We start from the raw sequence: 8576 nt of genomic DNA, 5'->3' as shown, positions 1-8576 counted from the left end.
GTTGCAATGGGTCGGTTATATGTTTCATTAGCTAAAATACCAAGTGCAATAGATTAGTGATATATTTTTATAATTTTCATGGATTACTTATCCATTGCAATAAGTCGGTTATATGTTGCAACAGATAACATACCTGGTGCAACAGATTAGTGGTCTGTTGGAACTGTTATATTACTGTTATGTATTAATCAATTATAGTCTATGTTATGTTCCTGTTAATTTAAGATAATATGGATCCCAAATAAAAAGAAATCGAATCAAGTCCAAGTAAAGGAATAAATGCAGCAGCTCGGCTACATCCACCTCTATAAGCTTACTTTACAAGCGTTATCTCAATCAGGAGAAGAAGATTATGAACACGGGGAGGAGGAATCTTTCAAAAGAGATGATCCAAATACTAATAGCCCTTCCGCCAAAGAGTTGGTCAAAACCTTCAGCATTGATTATTATCCTGTGAGAATGTAGTGCGATGGTACCATAGATTTAACGGGTGATCTCGTGGTTAAGCCAGTCATGGGAAAATCTTTTGACGCCTTCAGAAAAATACTTTGAGAACAAAAATTAGATTCTTATTACAGGGAAAGCTGCTTTAGGCAATATCTTGATTTGACGGAGGACAACAATGCTCGTTTTCAGATGAAAATGGTATATGATCTTCTCAAGCGCATGTTTTGTATGAAAATAAAGATAAGATGGATGAGGTGTGGATAAATTACTGTGGTATGCCTATTTATTTTGGTTGGAAGGAGTTTGCCATAGTTACCGGACTAAAATGTTATCCTCCTTCTCCTTTTCAAGTTATACCTACTCTGACCCAAAAAAGCACCCCGCATATCCAAAAAAGGCAAAAACAAGTCGAGTGATTGTGATGACCTAGTGTCCATTGTTGGTCCAAGCTTCAAAAAAAGAATCTGATAGAAGCGTTGAAAGGTAAAGGACTTTCAAAGAAGCATAAGCAATTATTGTGCTTGATTTGGTTTGTACATAATGTTTTTTGGGCGAGAGACATTAACAATAGCATAAGCCTCGATTTAATAAATATCTCAGAGGATCTTGAGGCATTTAACTGCTATCCTTGGGGTTATGAAAGCTTCAAAATGACTGTCGAATATTTGTTGACTCCGTTAATGCTAAAAACAGTCAACTTATATGGCTTTTCATGATCCTTCATGGTAAATATTTCTTTTATCATGATATGATTCATCATTTTTATATTCAATAATGCTTTTGATTTATTAGCGTTATGTTATAGTCTTGGGCATTTGAAGCCATTGCTTATTTGAGATAACAAGTGAACTACCAGGAAGAAGTTTTCTGTCCAAGAATTCTGAGATGGTTGTTGGCCAAAACCGATAAAAATATAAAATTTCTTGATCTTTTCAATCCCCCAAGGAAGCAGTAAGTCCAATTCTAATCAAGTTTTTGTTTTAATTAATGATTAAATAAATTCATCATCATTCTTAATATATGTACCAATTTATTTTAGATTGTCCATCTGTAGCTTGTTCCGACCAACCGAGAGTTGAAGATGCCTTTTTTTCTTACTTCACGGTCTGTGCAAACTTTATCGGACCCTAAGGTCATTGATGGAATAAAAATGGAATTATTCGGAGCAATAGCCATCACAAGAAAAATAATTTTGGAAGGTGGGGCTAATGAGGCTCCTTTTACAGTTTTTGAAACAACAAGCCATTATGATTATGATCATAATGGTTGTACAGATTTTTCTCCAGATTTTTCCACATCTAGCGAATGTTCTGCATGTGATGGAGTGACTAATGCTATTAATGCACTAACTACTTTTGTAAAGAAAATAACATCTAAGAGGGGTGTCATTCCATCAAAGAGGATTTCATATCCATACACTCCACTAAAGATTAAGGCGGCTAAGAGAAGAAGAAAAGACACTTCCAAGGCATCATCAAGCATAAAAAAGTAAGATTACAACACCTCTATCTTTTTCTTGCACCGATGTTCAGTGTGCAAGGGCCATAGGAGAGCAGCATGAGCCAAAGAAGGTGAATGTACATTATCTGTTCCAAAAAATAAACAGGCACATATCTATTTCAACAGATGATACATCTACTAAAAATTATCAAACAAATATATACATCTATTACAACTGTTTTCTAACCTGTTGCATCAGATTCATTATATGTTTCAACAGATGAGTCTTACATTGCAAAAGATGGATCATCTGTTCAAAATTATCGTATTGCTTTGATTTACCTGTTCAAATTTATCCCAATAGATAATTCATCTGATGCAACATAAGACTCATCTATTGTAATAGATGGACAATCTGTTGTATATCTCTACTTAGTATTGATAATTCTAGCTTTCCAGGTGGATGTCACAGTAGAAACTACTATCGAAGAGCATAATATCACAGTTGATAATCCATCAACTGCTTCCAAAGAAGAAGAAAAAGTGGAGCCTGTCAGTTTTGGAGAACGGAAGAATTACCCATTTGAACGGTTCAATATCTCAGACGAGGCTCCAAAAAAACTAACATAGTTGATCAACGACTATTCAGAATGGATTGCCGATGGTTTGTTAAAGCATCCTGCCGGTAGGTACATAAATCAATTTTATAGATATTGGTTTATACAATTCTTATTGTAAGAACCTGACATTAACACATATAAATCATCATGTAGAAAATAAAATGATGAGTGCTGCATAGTGAACGAATCGAATCTTAGTTTTGATATGTTTGACTTTATTATTGCACATCCCAAAATGAAAAATTGGTTCTATTTAATGTCACAGCCCTAAACTTGCTGGAATGATGAGGTTTAAATGCCATACATATTACTATTAATTAATACTTTATTTAATTTCATCTGCGTAGTTATTTTTTCATCACATAATCCAAAATATTTGATAATATGTACAACACATCGATGTTATTTTTTACTACCTCCAAAAGAAGGCCAAGATACAGATACACGACAGATAATTATTTGTACACAGTTTACATCAATAATGCCTACGATAGGTATTATCAACAACAGCCGGAAGTTTCCCAAAATGAGGAATGCTTAATCAACATCATCAAAGGTTTTAGCATTCTGGCTGGCTTACCTTGGTATTTGGTCGGTGAAATGTACATCCCAATCAATTGTGATGATGAATTCCATTGGGTGTTGACTGTCGTCATTCTAAAAGAGAGGCGCATCCGAGTTTATGACTCGATGTCATGAAGGAGACATTTCAGGCCGTTGTCTGAGATACAAAAGTTGGCCAAAAAATTGCTTACTTACCTTGATATGAGGGCTTTTTGGACCAAAAGGTTCGTACTGATAGGTCGACGATTGAAGCATACCAGAATAAAATGGCTAATCCATTTAATGTACAATATGTTGAAGGAATTGCTCAACAAACCATTGGTAGCCTGTAAGTTTAAGTGTCATGATTTAGTTTTATTTCATAAATTTCACAACGCTTGCATGAACTGCAAGATATAGATTATCTATTTATTTATAACGCAAGGATTGCGGTCCTTTTATTGCTGCGTACGCCGAGTATTTAAGAGATGGATTACAAGTACCAAATGATGGACTTGATGTCAGATTACTCCACAAAATATATGTTGCTCTTTTATGGAAATGCGGAGAAGCGAAAGCTCAAAAGCCGTACGCAAACGATGTTAAAGATCCACGATGACCAAAGCCAAATTTTGTAGCATCGGATGAAGAACAACTTGTCCATATTGATTAGATCTTTATAGCTTGATTCCGTCAATGTAATAACCTAGCCTCCTTGGTTTAACTTGTTGATTTATTTGTAGAGTAGATCATTTGTACCCATAATAATTTTTTTTACATTTCATTTATTTGTTGAGTTATTTTATGTTATTTCTGAAGGCTTCAATTTATTTTATTCTTTCTATAAATATAATTTGATCCTTAGTTTTGAACATGTTAATTGAAAAGGAGTACTAGATTCAAATATCACAACAGATAATACATCTGCTGCAACAGACGACATATCTTATCAGACAAATTTAGACATATGTTGCAACATGAGATGCAACACGTAGATCATTTGCTGGAAATTATATAACAGGTCTTTATAATTCTTTTATTTGCTCCAACAAATTATCGATCAATTGCACCAGATAAATTATATATTGCAACAAATCGTATATCTGTTACGACAGACAAACTGGGAACATCTGTATAACGCAACAGATGATCAACCTATTCGAATAGATAATCAATCTGTCACAACAGGTACTATATTTGTTACGACAGATATAAAATCTATTGCATTATAAAAATTCAACTTGGCCAGACATAAAAATTATTGCCACTACATGTAAAGTGAATTGACTTGAAATGAAAATTTGTTATCGTGTTCGTCTCTGTCTTTGTACATGTTTTTTTTTATACACGGGCTCCAACCATTTAGTTAGTACCCCATATGCCCAAACCCATTGCATCTTTTTCACAATGGTGTCGTACGCATCGGTCACTTGTGTATCGGTCAACAAACACTCGATGTATGCAAATGAGTAGGCCCGCACACTGCACCGATTGTATTTCTTAGGAGATGGATGTTTTTTTTTCGACCTTCAAAATCCCATGATTCCTTCTCCAAGACTTCAACCGGCAAGTGATCCATTAACTTATTTTGTGTCAACAACTTCAAGAGTGGCTGCATGTGGGTTAAAAATATCTTCTTGCTAAAGACAGGTAAGTTACAGTCATAAACCTAAATTTTTTCCTCGTATTGTAGTATCTCAACAGTGAAAAAATGTGTGAAATCCACGTTCATGACTGCAAGGATTCTTTTTGCCTTGGTCCAACTATTGCCGTGTGGATATGACCTCTTCCCTCTAACATATTTAATCGCTTCTTCATCCCATTAGAACGTAGAAACTAACTGATCAAATCCCGGGCCATCAGAATCAGCTATCTTACAGAGTTTAGCGTACCCATCATTGAAATTGCTATAGAAGTTTAGGTCCATTATCCTATCAACAGCATCATAAGCATCCGGGTACACTAATTGACTGCCTCTCATGAGGCAGAGAATTTCATCAACAAACTGCAGTATAAGAAGACAATTTTTAAATAGGTTAGTAATTGTAAAGAATAAAAACACAGTGGAAAGAATCCGATGTAGAGAGTTCTCTGAATTAGTTCGCAGATTACCCAGCCAACGCAACTTATACAATAGATGTGTATTATGTTGCAACATAATACCAAGTTGTTGCAATAGATTACATATTTGTTGTGTAGATTCTTCTTTATAGAGTAGATTGGAAGGCTAGGTTAGCAAAAGTAAACTTACCTTGGCCTCGTACCATATGCGCATATTTGTCATATTCGAGAAGTCTTTGGCGGTAAATGAATGCATGGGGTATTCTGTTTGAACCTTCATCTTGATGAATTATTCCAGTTCTTTCTTCTTCTCTTGCCAAGTTATGCGAATATGTCCACCTTATTCGGTGGCCCCTGAACTTCAACAACTATTGGAGCGGGAGGAGTTGTAATTTTTGCTAATTACAGAATGAAGAGAATTTATCTAATTTTTCTTCTCTTCCTCCTAACCTCTACTATAGAAGTGCTTGGCTCCCTCACCTCATTGGATGGTATGACACTCCTCCTGGATTTCATCTTCTCAGCAGCTTTAGCAGTAGCCTCTAGATTTTTAAGGAGTTTATCCTCTCTGTCCTTGCACACTTTGTATTTGTAATAAGAACATGAGGGTGAGGAGGGGTGAGAGGGACCACTGTAAGGGTGGAAGGGACCGATATAGAGGTGAGAGGAAGGACCTGTGCAAGGGGTGTTTTCAAATATATTTATTTTTTGCTGAGCACCAACATGCTCATAATCACGACTGGAAGCAGCAGCAGCAGCAGCAAGATGGCATCACTATCACAAATAACTCCACCAGCAACACCCCCAGAAGAAGCATACAGATCTGTTGCAGTTTGAGGTTGGTCCTGAAGAGCTTCAACATTGGGCTGACCTTGACTAACTTCTCTTCTTATGGATATTGCTCCATCTAATTCCTTTTTTATTAACTCCACCATTGGGTCTTCTTTTGTATCAACAAGACCCAGAGTAAGAAAAAAAGTCATCCCCAGCTCATCAATGGTTGGCACGATCCAAGGATGCACAACCTATAAAAAAAGACAACAGAAATTTAAATCATATAATAATAATTTGCAGTCAGTTGGGTTACATGGGGTCCGGGTTACATAGATGTTAACATAACCAACTTATGCAATAGACGATTTAGCTACCACAACAGTTGATCTGTATGTTGAAATAGATTGATAATATGTTGCATTAGATTACCCACCTGTTGCATAATTTATAGTAGATGGGTAATCTATTGAGTAGGGTTCAGAGAACTAGAGCAACAGATAGTTAATCTGTTGCAAAATATGGATCGTCTGTCACAACAGATTACCTATCTGTTGCACCAGTAGCAGTTGATGAGTAATCTATTACAATAAATGACCCATCTATCGCAACAGATCGAACATCTGTTTCAATATCTTTCTTTGAGGCAGATTATTTTAGTTGAAAAAAGACGTACTGCATTATCCGAAGGGTTAAAAAGATCATCCTCGTTAATATATTTTTTGCTGCTCCATGTTGCAGTCAACTACCTAATGATCCTTGGATGAGAAACCTTATTCGGGTAATCCTTGGAATGCTTTAGGAGGGGAGGAATGGCTTCACATTCCCAAGCCTAAAAATTATAAACAGGAAGCAAGCAAAAACAAAAAGTCATAACTACATTCAATATTAATTAATGAATGAGTAAAAATAGTGATCAATTTTACCATGAAAGCCCAAGGAAAACCGTATAATGTGGTCATCTTTGGCTTTAGCCTTTTTAGTAAATATTTGACAGTCAAGTAGTAGCTGTCATATCCTCAGGGATAATCGTTGAATTTCTCAAAATCATCAGGAAATGCCAACAAATCATGTTTTATAACTTTCTTGACGTCCTTTTCCAATAAAACGGAATGGACAAATCAAACTAAGCACAATTTTTCCCTGTCGTGCTTTGGTATGTCTTTATTCTTAAGATCTGTCATCAAATCCTCCACTCTGTAGCTAGGTCCAAAATGCCCAACAACCTTTTTTTTTTTACCTTGTGTTTGTTGGACCCTTTGTAGGGTGTTTTCTTGATGAGAGATTCTTCTGAATGATCGCATCTCAAGCCCATCACTATGGCAAACTCTTTTAATCCAAAACAAATAGGGATGCCATAGTAGTTGATCCAGACTTCATCTATATTTTTTTTTCCCTCCTTCGGACCTTCAACATCTCTCGCATACTTGATCCTGCACTTGAGGAGGCCATATACCATGATCATTGAGAAACAAAGAGGGCGGGCCCCAGACAGGTCAAGAAAGTATACAAAGCAGCTCTTCTTAAAAAGTCCATCTATGTTTTCCTTTTTCATAATACTCTTAAGTTCGTTAAAAGGTTTCCCCAACTAACATTTAAGTACAACATCATGAAATACTGCGGTTGGGTTAATCATCGGCATCGCAACTCGAAACCCGACGATACTAATAGTTTTGACAAAATCATGCTGGAATTCTGATGTTATTTTATGCTCCGTTGGTGAGAAAGAGTTATCACTTTCCTCAGCTTCATTTTGCCCTGACTGAGATTGTTCTGGAAGTTACTCCGAATCTATCTGTAGTCTAGCCTTTTTTGTTGGGTGGTCAGAAATTGATCCACTTTCAATTTTTTTTCTTTTGGGAGACATCTTTTAACTACAAATAATAGAAAAATAAAAAATACATTGCATTTGATTTATGCATAATTTTTTAAAAAAAGGTGAGACAAATTTCAATAAACTATTCTACACCACAAATAAAAAAATACTCTAACGGATAACCCATCAGTTGGAACAGATGGGAAACTCGAATCTGTTTGAAGACCTATTTAATATCTCCCAATAGATATTCCACCTGTTGCAACAAATGGATAAATTTTAATAAATTATTCTATGCCACATTACAAAAAAAATACTCCAACGGATAACCCATCAATTGGAACAGATGGGGAATCTATTTGAAGACCTATTTAGTTGTGGTGGTGGTGGTCTTTGTAGTTGACCCTGTGAGCTCATTCATTCATCCCTAGTTCTACCTAAATAAACTTTTGTACTATCACTATCCTAACATTGAGTTGATGAGAACTTATTTTAACTAAGAGTGATCGATCGATGACTCGGGTCGGGATGAACGCAATACCAACATCATGCAATTGCAAAGACTCAATTGGAATTATAGTTGACCCTATGAGCTTATTCATTCATCCCTAGTTCTATCTAAATCAACTTAGGTACTATCACTATCCTAACATTGAGTTGATGAGAACTCATTTTAACTCAGAGTGATCGATCGATGACTCGAGTTGGGATGAATGCAATACCAATGCCATGCAATTGTAAAGACTCGATTAGATTTGTAGTTGACCCTGTGAGCTCATTCATTCATCCCTAGTTCTACCTAAATCAACTTAGGTACTATCACTATCCTAACAATGAGTTCTCATCAACTCAATGTTAGGATAGTGATAGTACCTAAG

This window comes from Capsicum annuum, chromosome 2, assembly GCF_002878395.1.
Source record: "Capsicum annuum cultivar UCD-10X-F1 chromosome 2, UCD10Xv1.1, whole genome shotgun sequence".
Lineage (NCBI taxonomy): Eukaryota > Viridiplantae > Streptophyta > Magnoliopsida > Solanales > Solanaceae > Capsicum > Capsicum annuum.
Note: the sequence above shows the minus strand (reverse complement) of the source record.